At 46.9% G+C, this 13,664-nt stretch overlaps 1 protein-coding gene and 1 long non-coding RNA gene across 2 annotated transcripts in view; one reads left to right on the top strand and one right to left on the bottom strand.

The window, feature by feature from the left end:
* Positions 1 to 13,664, bottom strand: part of LOC306805146 — a 408,612-nt gene that overhangs the window by 51,155 nt on the left and 343,793 nt on the right. The window lies entirely within an intron of this gene.
* SGMS1 (sphingomyelin synthase 1) overlaps positions 1 to 13,664 on the top strand; it is an 80,035-nt gene that overhangs the window by 10,241 nt on the left and 56,130 nt on the right. Inside the window, exon 2 of the mRNA XM_079312532.1 lies at positions 11,679 to 11,794. The gene's annotated coding sequence lies outside the window, so the exon portion shown is untranslated. The remainder of the gene's footprint in view (positions 1 to 11,678; positions 11,795 to 13,664) is intronic.

Below are 13,664 nucleotides of genomic sequence, written 5' to 3'. Positions count from 1 at the left end.
ATTTTATTTTTTCCTTAATTAAACTGATTTTGCAACATGTATCAGTCTATCTTAAATCCTGTGTAGGAAGATCTGTGGCTGTATCTGATGAGGGCAGAACCTTCTCTTGCTTTTGGGACTTCAGCTCTCCTTTTTGCAGATGGGTTGTGTCATCCAGGTTGTTTTTCATCCTTTTCCCTGTCAGACTGCTGTGCAAACTTCCAAGTCAGGGTTGTGGGGCACAGGGACACAAAAGTGCAGGACTGTGGGCATTGGGACACCCCTCAAAGTGCAGGATTCTGGAGATTGGGGCATCATTCCAAGTGCAGGATTATGGGATTGGGACACTCTTCTGAGGGAAACTGGGACACCCCTCCAAGGGTGGTTTGTGGGGACAGGGCCCCCTCCCGTGTGGGGCGGTGGGGATTGGGAGGATGCTGTGCCACGCTTCCTTCCCCTTCGTTTAGGAGCCGAAGCGCTGAGCAGACGTGCAGGGGAGGGGAGGGAGGGAGGATCCTCATCCTGCTGCCTGCCAGGGGACGTGTCTGGCTTGGCCCCAAGCTGGCTGTGCTGAGCCAGGATCGAACCGGAGACATCCCGGTGCTGCTCCCGCCCGGGTCACAGGTGTCGCCGTGCCCGGTCCGTGTGACCTGCTGCATGTTTACAGGATCCCGTTCCCGAGCTCTGCTTTTCCCAGCAGACGTGCCTCAAGTTGGAGTCGGGGATCAGCATCCCCCCAGGGCAGGGCAGGGAGGGAGAGCTGGCTGTAATTCCAGCTAGGGGTGGTCCCATTCCAGCAATTAGGAGGAATTAATTGCTTGGCCAGAGCCCCACTACATTACAGATGGATCTTAGAGGGATGGAACAGATTCCTGATGCTAACGTGTGTCCAGTTTTGGGGAGGTGGGTCCAGAAACCACGTTTTTGCCAGATCCGAGGCCAACTGGCTCAAATCTGCAATAGAAAAGTTTCTTTTGCTGAGAAACAGAATATCTTGTACTGCTGATATTTCTAAGGACGAGGGAGCTTTGACTTCTTGCTTACCTCGGGAACTGAGAGCAGACAATCCCTGCTTTGGGCTGCTCCACAAGAATGGGGACAAACAATCATTTTCAAAGGGGTTTTGTTTATTGTCGTGTCTTTGGTGTTTTTATGCAGTGCTCCTCTCGGTGTTATGTTCCTGTTTGAACAAGAGGTCTGTGTATTCCAGGGAGGGTCTTCTCTACTGATGGTTGTTGCTTCTGAGCACAGGATTTGTCTGCAGCCCCAGCAGCACTTTCCAATTTTATGGAAGATTTAGCTCAAATTTCCACCCTATTTTTTGTTAATTTTCAGCAAAAATATGTTGCTTTGTTCAGGTCAAATTTGCAGCTTTTCTCTTCCCTGCCAATGTAGTGTTTTTGCACCTTTCATAAATCATCTGATGAGCTGTTGAAGCTGGAAGAGGCGTTTACAAAGCTAATGGAAAACTTGAGTAAAGGATGCTTTGCAGGAAATAGCTTCTCAAAAAGGGAAGTAGTGCAAGCCAGTTATGTTTTCCTTGTTCACAGACTTGTTTGGGAGAGATTATTAATCCCTCACATCTGTGCAGGTGCAGCCTTCAGACTCCCAGATCAGTTTTTTTAACAGGAGCAGACCACAGCAGGGAATTCCCTCTCCCCAATCCAGTATTTTGGTTTCTTCAGGGAACTTGTGTATCTTTCAAAAGCCACAGGTTGATAACTGGGTGTCAGAGTCTACCACAGAAACTTTCAGGAGGAAAAGGGGAAGGCAGCTCCTGCTGAAATGCCAAAACCATTGCAAAACCAAATGTGAAGTCATTGGGGTGGGGTGGTGGGAAAGGGGGGATGCTGGGGGGGAATGGATGGCACTGAAGGGCTCAGAGTGAAATCACAATCTGGTTCTGTTCAAAGTGAAAGTGTCTGTTGCTTGGAGTAGGGGAAAGCCGTGGAATTCCAGGAAAACTGTGGGATTCTGGCCAAGCACCCACTGCAGAACAGCCAATAGGAATTTGCCAGGTGCTCAGTCTCTTGCTGGGAGTGCATGGCCAGGTTTGCCTGGCCCAAAGGGTTTTTTCCATGAAGAGGCAGAGCCTTAGCTAACAGAACACTCTTCAAAGCTGACTCTGAAAGGATATAATTTTTTATATGGAATTTCTGCCTGTACACCCATCAAAGCCTGGGAAATGACCAACCCTTGTCATTTGTTTACCTGCACAGGAGGATTGTTGCAGCAGTGCCTGGAAGAAGCAAGACTAAAAAGCAGTTAGTGTAGCCAAGCAGGGGTGTGTTGTCCAGAAAATGCCTTTTCCAAGTTAAATTCCTTCTCCAAGTTGATGGCTTTGAGGCCAAGACAGAGGGTAAAAAACTTCCAGCATGTGAAACAAATTTGTGCTGCAAACTATGGGAACCTCTGAAGGTTGACATAACTTCTGTAGCTGGAAGTTTCAATTTATTTAATTTATTTTGCTTCCTTAGGGCTCAGCTGTACTTGTTTTGTTGAGTTAGTTTGTTTATGGACACATTGTGCTGTTCTCCCACAGGGATGACCTCTCAACTCTAGCAAGGCATCTGCCACTTGTTAATGTTGGTGCTAAGCCTGTTTAAAACCACTTCCTCAGATTTAGAGGTCTTTTGCATCAGACTGGGATGGTAAACACAGAGCAATTGCTACTGTTATTGCTGCTTTCCAGACTAATTAAACACACAGCTGATTGTCACAGGTGTCATCTCCTAACTTTATGTGCATCAAATGAGTCAAGTGCAAACCCAGCTTGAATTCCTTCCTCAATGCATTTGTGTGCAGGTGGCTCATTTATTCTTTTTTTTTTTGCAGTGGCCAGAAGAATCTCTTTTCCCAGGAGACTCAAGTCAGTGTCAGGAGAAAAATGTTCCTGCTGAATTTGGTGTGTGGGGTAGCTGAGGGCAGAGCCAGGCTGGGAGTTTGAGGTCTGTGGTCCCTCCCTGAGCACGATGTGCTGGCAGGAGCTTTGCTGCTCACCTGCTGTGCTCTAGGGAATAAATAAAACACTCCCAGCACACGGAGAGCAGATTCCCTGTCTCTGGACACCCAGGGAGCAGGCTCTGTTTGTGGAATTTGGGAGCAGGTCACCTGTGCTGACCCACCCTGGAATTCAGTGCTCCCAGAGGAGTGTGGATTGTTTCCTGTGCCAATACCTGCACATGCTGCCTTCCAGCTCCCTCCTGCTTCCCTCCCATGGCTCTGGCACCAACACAATGGGAAAAAGCAACATGTAAGACAATTTCAATGTAACAGGAGAAATGCTGCCTCACTTCAGCTGCACTTAACCCCTGGCTTTAAGTGGCTAGGAGAGGTTTGTGAGACGTGCTTGATACGTTTAAGAAATAAAAAGCCTCGTGAGAGAGGGGAGGAAATGCAGCAAGAGCTTCAGTCTGGCAGAGGCACTTCTGGGTGTGCATCCCTTCCTTGCTTGCTGTCTGAGGTGAAAATGGGCTCTCCAGCAAGAGCTGCTTCAGGAGGAGGTGTGCTTGGCAAGGGCCACTTTGCTGATTTTTCCTTAGCTGTGTTTTCCTGCCTTGTGCAGGACTTGCTGCCCAGGTTTCCCTGTGGAGCTCTCTTGCTCTGATGCACATCTGTGGTTTGGTTACTGCCTTTGGTTCAAGTGACTTGGAAAGGAGTTTCACTGACTTCTGGGTTCCCATACCAGAGATTTCCTTGCTCAGCCACCACTCAGTAGTCACCTGCTCAATATTCCTCCCCCATACCTGACCCAGCTTGTTCAATCTTGTTCTTTCCCTGTGAAGCAAGAGACAAAAAAAGTACCATATTCTGTAGTTCATAAGGCTCACAGATGCATTTAGGTTGGAGAACACCTCCCAGCCCATGGAGTCCAAGCTGTGCCCAATCCCCACCTTGTCACCAGCCCAGAGCACTGAGTGACCTCCCTGGGCAGCCCCTCCCCACCCTTTCCAGGAAGAAATTCCTCCTGAAGTTCAACCTGATCCTCCCCTGGCACTGGTTTTAGGATGGTGACAGGCTCTGTAAGCAGCTTGTGCCTGCTGGGAAGCCACATGAGAAGGTGACATCCATGTGCCAGTACAAATTTTGGCTCCAGAAGTAGTGTGAGGTGAAGGTGTAGCTGTTTTAACAAACCATGAAGTGGAAATTCTTGGTGTTTCCAAATTAGCTTGCAGCTGTTGTGCCTGTGCCCATCCTTCCTTTCTGTCCTGCATCAGGAGTTAGTACCTAAAAATAAATTGTGATGCATAGAGGAGTGGGAAATGAGACAGCACCACTGATTTCAGGTTTTATTGCTCTGTGTGTCCTGTGCTGAGATTTTGTGCTGGTTGGGGAACTCTAGCTGGGGCTGAGCAGTGCAGGCTGTCATCACCCAACTGGGACTGAGCTAATGCTCCTCTGGCCTGCTGTTAACCCAGACCCCAAATTAAAAAAAGCAGGATTTGGAGAAGGCCAAACAGTTGTTACAATTTCCCTGAGGTGAGGATAACCCTTGTAAATCTCTGAATGGGAATGAAATGGATTTATTTGCTGTGCTGCCATGCTCTGCAGGGGCTTGGAAAGGTCTCAGGTGGGGTGGCCATAAACTTCTCTGTCACCAATTGAAGCCACTCAAAGGGCACTGCAGTGGGGTTTGCTCTGCCTGTGCTAGACTGATGGCTTCATTGGACTAACTGGGACAGTTGTGTCATTTCTTGGTGGTTGGAGAGGAAATGGAGTGGACAGTGAGGCCTGAAGGTCACTTTTGTATTCCACCCTCTGTGTCTGCTTTAGTGTTGGCATTAAATTCATCAGTACAGGGCAGCTTTGCCTGTTGCTCTTTGTGCTTTGGCAGCAAGGACTGAAATCTCTGTTTCAGCTGGCAGCTGGCCCCAGCTCTGGTGCCTCTGGCATGATGTCTTCCATGTGTTTCAGAATTAGGCATCCTCTCCCCAGAGGTCTGGAAAGTGTTCTTTGGATAAGGGGGTGATGGATCTCCTTTTTAAAGGGCCTTGTGAAACCTGCTTCAGCCTTTTGGTGTATGACAAGCCTGTCTTTCTGCCCCTCCAGTGCTCTCAGAGGTGTAGGACAGTTCTTTCCCCTCCTTTTTAATTTCCCTTTAACTAAGCCTTGAGGATCTTGTGTGACTTGCTGGTTTTGTAGTTTGTACCTCAGGACGTGCTGGAGTTGGATTGGTGTGTTGCATTTAGGCAAACCAGCTAATTTTGGCACTTGGCGTGCCTGGTGTAACTACTTTTCTCCCAGGTGTAAGAAAAAATGGGAAATAAAGTCTGGTTTCAAATCACACCAGGCAAATTCCAGCTTGGAAGACAGTAGGAATAAGTGAAGGTTCATGTGGGGTTTTTTTCTGTTTATACTTGGTTGGTTCCACTTTTGCAGTAGAAAGAGATAAGTCCATTGATTAAGTAGGAAGTCTGTGGATGTAAGGAACTGGTACAGAAGCAGCTGGTGGTTGGGAATTCCCTGGCAGGGGGAAAACAACAAAACCATATCCCAAGAAAAAACATGGACCTGGAGCTCTGGGATGGTGAGCCTGTAGAGATAGATAAGGAGACAGCACAGGAAAATGCACTAATTGATAACTGCTCCAGAACCAGTAGAGTGGGAGATAACTGTCCCCTGCCCTCTCCAAAAGAATTCCCCAGGCTCAGTAGCCTGGCCTTGGCAGCAAGGCCCATCACACTTTATTTCCTCTGCTGAAACAGGGATCATGTCTACAGCAGCCTTTAAATGAGAAGAGCTTTGAGCTGGAAAATAATCAGCTGCTTTGCTGCTTTTAGGCAATAAGATTCTTAATATTCCTGTCTTCCAGTCCTGTTCCCCTGTGATAACTGGGATGAACTGAGTTGTGATTGTTGTTTGACTGTTGTGCTTTTGCCTCTGGTGACCACTGTGATGGATTCCCCTTGCCTTAAGCAACAGCCTTGCTGAGTGCTTGGGGCAAAGTTGTATTTTATGGTGGGTATGACTATTTGAAGCCTGTAGGACAGTAGGTGATTTGCAGGCTGGCTGGATTTCACCCCTGCAAAGGAAATTATGGGCCAGGCAGGGAAATCCCCTTTATTTTGATAGTGGTTTTCTGAAGCTTCTTGCTGGGGAAGACAGTGTAAGTTTTGGGTTTCCCTACTGCACCCTCAGGTTTTTCCTACTCTTTGATCAATTATCTGCTCTGAAAAAAGTGAGCAAGACAGAAATGACAGCCTTGCTTCATCCCCAACCTTGCTGTAACAACCTTTTGCAGGCCATTACTAAGAGATTGCACTTTTTGTTTGTAGCTTTGCTTTAGCAAAAATAGTCTTTCATAGCTGGAAAGCCTTAAGGGAAAAAAAAATTCTGGCAATATCTGTAGGAGTTGCAGTTCTTTGCTGTGCAAATGCCGAAATCTACATCTTGCTTTAATGTTTCTCAGAGCTAAAATATTTTTGGATAAACAAAGCATTTCACATACTGTTTAAAGTGCTTACAGGCAACCTTTACCCCCAGAGTGGAATGCAGCCATTGGGAGAAGTGCAGTGGGAACAAGGACCTCTAACAGAGTCAATGGCCACGAGTGGGATGGAGTGGGGCAACATATCATATCTAAATGTCAATTTTGATTGGCATATCACATTCTAAGCCATTTATTGTATAAAAAATTACTGGCATCCATAACCAGAATATTTTTTATTTATGGAACAATCTGCAGTTGACTTTTCTCCCCCAAATTTCCACTGGATACTGCTGGGTAAGTAAGTAGGAGCAGCTAGAAATGTGCTGGAAAATTGTAGTATGACATCTTAGGATCATGGAGGAACCCACTGAGATAAAGTCTGCTTTGCTTCCAGAGGAGAAGCACGCTTCTGCTATTTGTTATTTTACAATAAAGAAGTTCTAAAGTCTCTCCCATATTTTAGTGCAGAGGGGAAGAGTTTTTCCCAGCCAGGTGTCTGTGAGAGAGCAAACCCCCCCCAGCTTGTTAGGCAGTAGTGTAAACATAGCTGTGTGGCCTGGGAGCCAGAAACAAGGATTTCTTTGCACCCCCTCTGATTGAGAAGGGTGGGATGTGGCAGGAACTGGAATCCCCAGGAGTGGGCAGTGGCACCTAGACTCCTCTCTGTAGGGAAGTGTCCCACTCTTTGCCAGATAATGTTGTGGACACAAAGAGTTTCATTGGGATCAAGTTGCAGGGAGTGAGGGAAAGCTGAGCAGCTATTGGGGTGAGGTATTCCCAAAGGGTTACTAAATCCATGTTCAGGAAGCTCCTGGAGCTGAAAGTGGCCAAAACCTCAGGCAGAGCCTTGTCTGGGGCAGCTGAGCTGCTCTTAAACCTTGATTTAACTGCTACAGCTGAGCAGCTTTGAGGGTTAGGGTTTGGGTAGTATTTTTTTTTGCTTCCTCCCTGTGTTTTTGCTTGTTTGGGGTTTTTTGTTGTATGAGGCTACAAGGAAATAAAAACTCCTAAAGGTTGGGGTGCAATAGTGGAGGCAAAACCCTGAGTTTTCATCCAGTGTTGGCAGCACCAAAGGGAATCTGCAAAAAGCCCTCCCTGGTCTTGGGTGTGCTGACTCCTCAGAGGGTGCCATGGGGGCCATACTTCCCCTTTTCCCATTTTTCAGCCTTTTTTTGATGGAGTTTTCCTGGGCAGGAAGGTGAATTGCAAAGGGTAGACCAAGCCTGTCATGAAATCCTCAGCTTTCATCCCATCCTCCTGCAAAACCAGAATAGGTACCAGTCACTGGAAAATGGTTCATGAGATGCCAAATACCAGTTTGATTGGTAAAATTAAGCAGGATGAAGTGGTTCCTTTTGGTGATGGACAACAAGGAACTTCTCTGATGTCATTGCAGTCCATAACTCTGGTCATTGCCTGAATTCCTTATCCCTAACATGTCTAAATGATCAGATCCTGGACTTTTCTCTTGATGGGTCTGGTTGTCAACACCCTGACAAGGCCTCAGCTGTGAGTAGTTACAGTGTGTTTCTTGTTATTAGTGTTTTCTGACCTAGTCATAACTTGCTTTCTTAAAATTAACCAATCTTTGCTTTTTCTCTTCAAGGTATTTTTGGGTGAATCTGGGGAGTTCTGAGCATCTCACCCCTTGGGGACAATTGAAAATATCAGTGTGTACCAGCTCACTTCTCAGTGTCTGGGCATCCATGTAGGGCCAAGATTTCCACATGTTTCTGGAGCACTTGGCTCCCTAAGGGGTGAGAAGAGTCATAGCAACAGTGGGGTCAGGTTTGTGGAGAGGAATGTGCCCCTGGAGAGTGTTTTTTTTGGAAGGATGAGCAACAATAAGGTGGGAGAGGAGGTCTGGAAACAGGGAAAGAGTCTCCTGCTGCAGAGGTCAGGTGTATTCAGGTCACCATGATACTGCAAGAGCTAAAAAAAAAAGTAATCCTATGAACAAATCCTACTAATTGACATAATTATGTTGCTGTTGATTGTGGTAGCCTTTTTTTTTTTTTTTTCACTTTTTGGGACACTAGGAATGAGTTTGCATCGTGCTGGCAGGTTTCCTACCAGCTTTCTATGCCCAGATGATGGAAGGGATGTTTCTGAGCTGCCTCCCTGAGTTCATCACTGTGCTATTTAGTGGTTCCCTAGTGCAGATCTGTCTACTTAAACCAAATGAGGATCATTCCTTCCCTTTCACATTGCTATTAGCTGGATGATTTTATTGTCTCTGCAGGAAGAGAGCAGAGACAAGCAACTGTAGATTAGTAACAATTTGCAAAATAGTTCAGTGATTAGCACGCCTGTGGAGATGTTTTCCTGTGTAAGGGCTGCTCCACAAATTTTACTGGCTCCCTATGCTCCAAGAATTAACTGTGAGGAGGATTAAAATGACATCTTAGACATCAGCTAAATGTCCTCTCAAAATCCCTTACAATGTCTCTAAATCAGTTAATTTGATTTCTTCATCCCACAAGCGAACTGGGTTGGTGAACTTGTGTGAGTGATCTACTTAGGCTGAATTTCTCCAGAGTATTTTAAAGAGTATTTCAGTACTGGTGAAATGGTGCAACAAAGAAAAGCAGGGAAATATGGAAATATCCAGTTCCAGGGTGTGAAATGAAGGTGCTGCTCAGTCATGGGGGTGCCTTCTTCAAGCAGCAGTCTTCAGCTGGTTAATCCAGCCCTTACAGACATTCCTGATCCTTGCTGGTTAAATGGAATAGGAAAATAAGACAAGAGCCTGCTTTTGCTTCTTTTGCCACGGTGCTGCTTGTGTGGATGTGGGAAGTGGGAAGGAAAATACACAGGAGAATCCTCAACTCCAAAGCTTTACTGATGGGCAGTACAAGGAGTTCTGTAAAGTCTCCAAAAGTGGCCCTCAGCACTCAGATGTGGCCACTTAACTCTCCTAAATCCTGGTTTGCTTGCAATTCCACGTGGATAATGAGGACAGTAGCATTCAGCTGGAAAACATCTGAGTATTAATAAAGAGGAATCATGTGCTGTCTCTGGGAATCCTGCAGGTCTCCACTAGCTGTAACATCTCCAGATGCATCAGTCAAAGATGGAGCTCCCACTCTGAGCCTGCTGCAGGCTGTGCTGGGGACGGTGTTAGATCAGGGGAATATTCTGGGAATAAGCCAGCAGAGCTCTGGAGTTGTTTGGGTCCTATTGCCTGGTGATTCTGAGCTGTGTTGTGACACACAGAACAAGGCCAGCAGTAACTTCACTCATTAATCTTCACAGCATCCAAACCTCCCAGATTTCTTCTCAGCTGCTGCTCCTGCACGAAGGAAATGCTGTGGCTGTCAGAGTAGGGGTGGCACAGCCAGAGCTGAGCATTGTCACATCAGATGCTGAAATAGCAGCAGGCTGGTCTTGTCTCAGCATGGATTTGCAGCTTCAGGAGCTGAACCCTTTCCACAGGGATACTGAGTTTAGGGAAACAGGGCTTTGACCCAGCAGCTTGTCCCCCAGCAGAGCAGCAGCCATGCTCTGCAAGCAGAAGGGTCTCCCTCAGAGTTTGGCATACAGGCTCATGGATTTAGGAAAGACAGACCTTCTGTTTTCTGAAAAGTGTATTACCAGTGTTAGAGCTCGGCAGATAACACAAGAAAGTGCTGTGTGTGCCCCAGCACAGACAGGAAAGAGCTCTAATCAAGCCTTGCCATGCAGCCCTGCTGCCAGCCTAGCTGCTAGTACCCAAACTGTCGCTGTGAATGGCTCCTCCTGCCTTTCCACCAGCCCAGAAATAATTCTGGATGTGGCAGGAGACGTGTCCTTGCAGGCTCTGTGTGTGCTGCACTGGAGAGGGAGAGGCTGCAGCTGGGAGGGAGCATCTTGGGATTCTCATGGTGCTCACAGCAAATGTTGCTGATTCACAACTCGTTCATCAAAACCCCGTGTTTATGTCTGAGCAGCAGTTTGTGCTCTGGGATCCATGGAGCTGTCATGCCTGGAAGAGGGGGCATGCAGGGTGTGGAGCTTTCCCTGGCTGCCTTCCTGCTGGGTCAGGCTGCAGCGCTTGGGCGGCTGCTGGAGGCTGGGGAAGCTGCAGATAAGCCAGTGTGATAAGTTTGGGAGGGCTGCAGTTGTGAGATAATGGCCAGTTACTCCTGGAAACAGGGCTTTCCTGGGGTGGGTGACACCTCTCATGATCCTACAGCAGGCAGGGCAGGTGGCTGGCAAGGCTTTTCCATGGTTCTGTCCAGATGGGCAGAAGCTGTTTGACTTCCAGCCTGTGGAACAGAAGAATCTTTGGCCTGCAGGTGGAGGTACCTGATGTCCCCCTCCCCACAGCACTCAGCTGCATTGCTCCTGAAGGTGAGGCAGTGTAAAAACTCAAAAGCAAATTTCCAAGCAATCCTAACATAGCTAAAAAGAAGTCCCAAGAAAGCAGAATTACCAGGCTTGCAGCTGCTTGTTTCCTGGCAGACAGGTTTTTTGGCGCTACTTCAACAAACAGAACTTGATTTATTTATCCGTCCTTCCTCCCCAACTTGCATTTGAGTGGAAATGTATGAATTGCAGTTTTCTAACTAATGTGAATGGAGCAAGGAGACCTCTGGTTTTCCTTTATCTGAGAGTGAAAGCTGAGTTGGAAGAGCCCCATGGAGTACATGGCTCGTTCTATTCCAGATCTCCACCCTGGTTTTGTCTCCCTTGAAGACAGGAGGGATGGGATGAAGAGTGGGTTTGCTTCCTAGGGCAGGATGAGTGCTTTGTGTGATGCTGCTGGTTCTCTGGCTGTGCCAGAGGTGGGCACAGGTCTGGGGAGAAACCTGGTCCCTGGGTGCTGCCACCTGAGGATTTTGGCCCTGAGCATTTTGGCTTTGCTTCTCTTTGTTCCTTCCTCTCTCTCCTAAATGATCCTGGTTGTCTTGGAGACTATCAGAAAAGGCTTTCCTCCTTTGCTCCCCCTCATCACACCTTGTGTGATGTACAGAGCCAGGGTCACTTCAGCAATTCCCTTCAAAGAAAACATTGAGCTTTATTTCTTTAGCTGGGGCTCCACGTGGCAGTGTTATCCCATGAGGTTTCTGGATTGCTCTTGTAATTAATGAAATGAGCCCTGAGGTCCCTTCCAGGTCAAGCCATTCTATGATTCTATTTTATCATGGCCTTTCTGTTTATCCCAACTTTTGTTAGACCTTGAGGTCATGTTCACACTATAACAACTCCTGATGTTTTAATGAAGGCTTGCTGTTAGCTCTGCCTCTTAAATATCCTTATTTTTATTTGTTTGGTGTTTTGTTAACAGTGACTCTCATGACTGTGTGAGAAGCTGCCAGCAGCAGGTCTGAGCTTCCACTCTCCTGTTCAAAATGAGCTTCTAACCTGATGCATCAAGTGCTCTGGCTAGAAAAGCAATTTCAGGTAGGTCAGTGCATCTTGCATTTTACATTTTCAAGCATGTGTGTTTTGGAGTGGTTTATTTATTCAGTACCTGGTTTACTGTGACCTGAATTGGGGCAAGTTCTTGGTTTGGACATTTTGGATATTTCACAAACTGTATAAATCCAGTATTAAATTATAAAATATTAGGGAAGGACAGCTGAAAGATCCCTTAGATCAATTTCTTCTGCCTGCTTCTAGGGAAGGATGACTAAGAGCAAAACTTGAAGATGTAGATTGTGGATAAATGCAACCAAACCCCTCTTGTAAGGAAATCATTGTCCTTGTGGCTGTGGAAACTGAAGTGATACACTGTGTAGACAGCCAGAATGGGGCTGGAATACCTGTGTTCTGTTCCCAGCTCTGGCTTTGACATGGATAAATGACCTGCAGAGAGAGGATAAATGGGGTGTATGGCCTTTATTGCTGCTTGTAGTTGTGTGTTTTTGTTTTACAGTAATCCTTTGAAGCTGTGTGAGGATTTGCTGAAAGGCATTTCATAAGATTTGTTGTGGTTTTGTTGGGTTTGATCTGTGCTGGAAAGCTTCATGACTGATTGAAGAGCTAGAGGGGATGTGTAGTGAGAATCAGAAAATAAGAGTGGAGTTTTGGGTGTAAAGATTCTGAGAAAGAGTGTTCTAAAAGCTGCTATTTGTTTGTGTGCAGCCCCAGTATCCAGCACCTTGAGTGAACCAAGTCTCTTATGTTTCCTATTCCTAGCTGGGAAACCTTTTGCCCTTTTCCTGAAAATGTTGTAGAATATTAGTGAACCTTACCTGACTGATTGTGAGAGGTTGTGGTGGGAAACAGAGCAGAAAAGCAGCTTTCAGTTGTGATTCTTCCTAATCCAGCTGAATTCTCCCTGCAGATGCCCTGAGCACATTTGTCTTTGGAGAATTTGGGTTTAGCTCCCTGTCTTTGGCTGTCCCAATACTGCATCTCTGGATCTCAAAGGCTGTGTAATTAATGTTCAATGGCTTTTCCACAGAATCTGTAAGAAATACCACCAGAAATCCTAAGAAAAATGCAGTGACTATAAACTATGGCTGCTGAAATTGAGGGAAATAATTTTTTTACTTGTCACAGGTCAGGTGAATAATGAGAAGGTTTTTGCAGTTGTTGCTCTCTGAAAGCTGCCTCTGTATCAAAGCTGTTCTGCACAAACTGTCATATCAAGGCTTGTATACAGCAGTTGTGAAAAATTCCTGCTTTCCCCACCCTTCTACAAGTCCATCAATATTGGGAGCAGGAGACACTTTGAGCAGACACCCGAAGCTGCTGTCACTGTATTGATTCAGTTGCTGTGTGCTCTGCATCCAACACACAGCTGTGATGAATAATGCAGGAATCTATTACTTAAAGTTTAATGCAGCTTTAATCGGGGTTGAACATCAAGAGGTGCAGGGCAAAGAGGCTGCTCTGCTCTGTGCTGAACAGAAAGGATTCAAACCAGGTGTGGTTGGGTCTGTGCTGTTGGGTCTTTCCCTTTGCCCAGGGCTGTGTCCAGTTCTGGTTCTCCTTGCCAGAGAGCCCTGGAGGGGCTGGAGTGTGTCCAGGGAAGGGAACAGAGCTGGGGAAGGGGCTGGAGCCCCAGCAGAGGCTGAGGGAGCTGGGAAAGGGGCTCAGCCTGGAGCAAAGGAGGCTCAGGGGGACCTTGTGGCTCTGCACAACTCCCTGCCAGGAGGGGACAGCCAGGGGGGGTCGGGCTGTGCTGCCAGGGAACAGGGACAGGACAAGGGGAAATGGCCTCAAGCTGTGCCAGGGGAGGCTCAGCTTGGACATTGGGAGGAATTTCTGCATGGAAAGGGTGCTCAGGCCTTGGCAGGGGCTGCCCAGGGAGGTTTGGAGTGCC

Source organism: Erithacus rubecula (assembly GCF_903797595.1).
Source record: "Erithacus rubecula genome assembly, chromosome: 9".
NCBI classification, from domain to species: domain Eukaryota; kingdom Metazoa; phylum Chordata; class Aves; order Passeriformes; family Muscicapidae; genus Erithacus; species Erithacus rubecula.
This window is presented reverse-complemented; position numbering and strand designations above follow the sequence as displayed.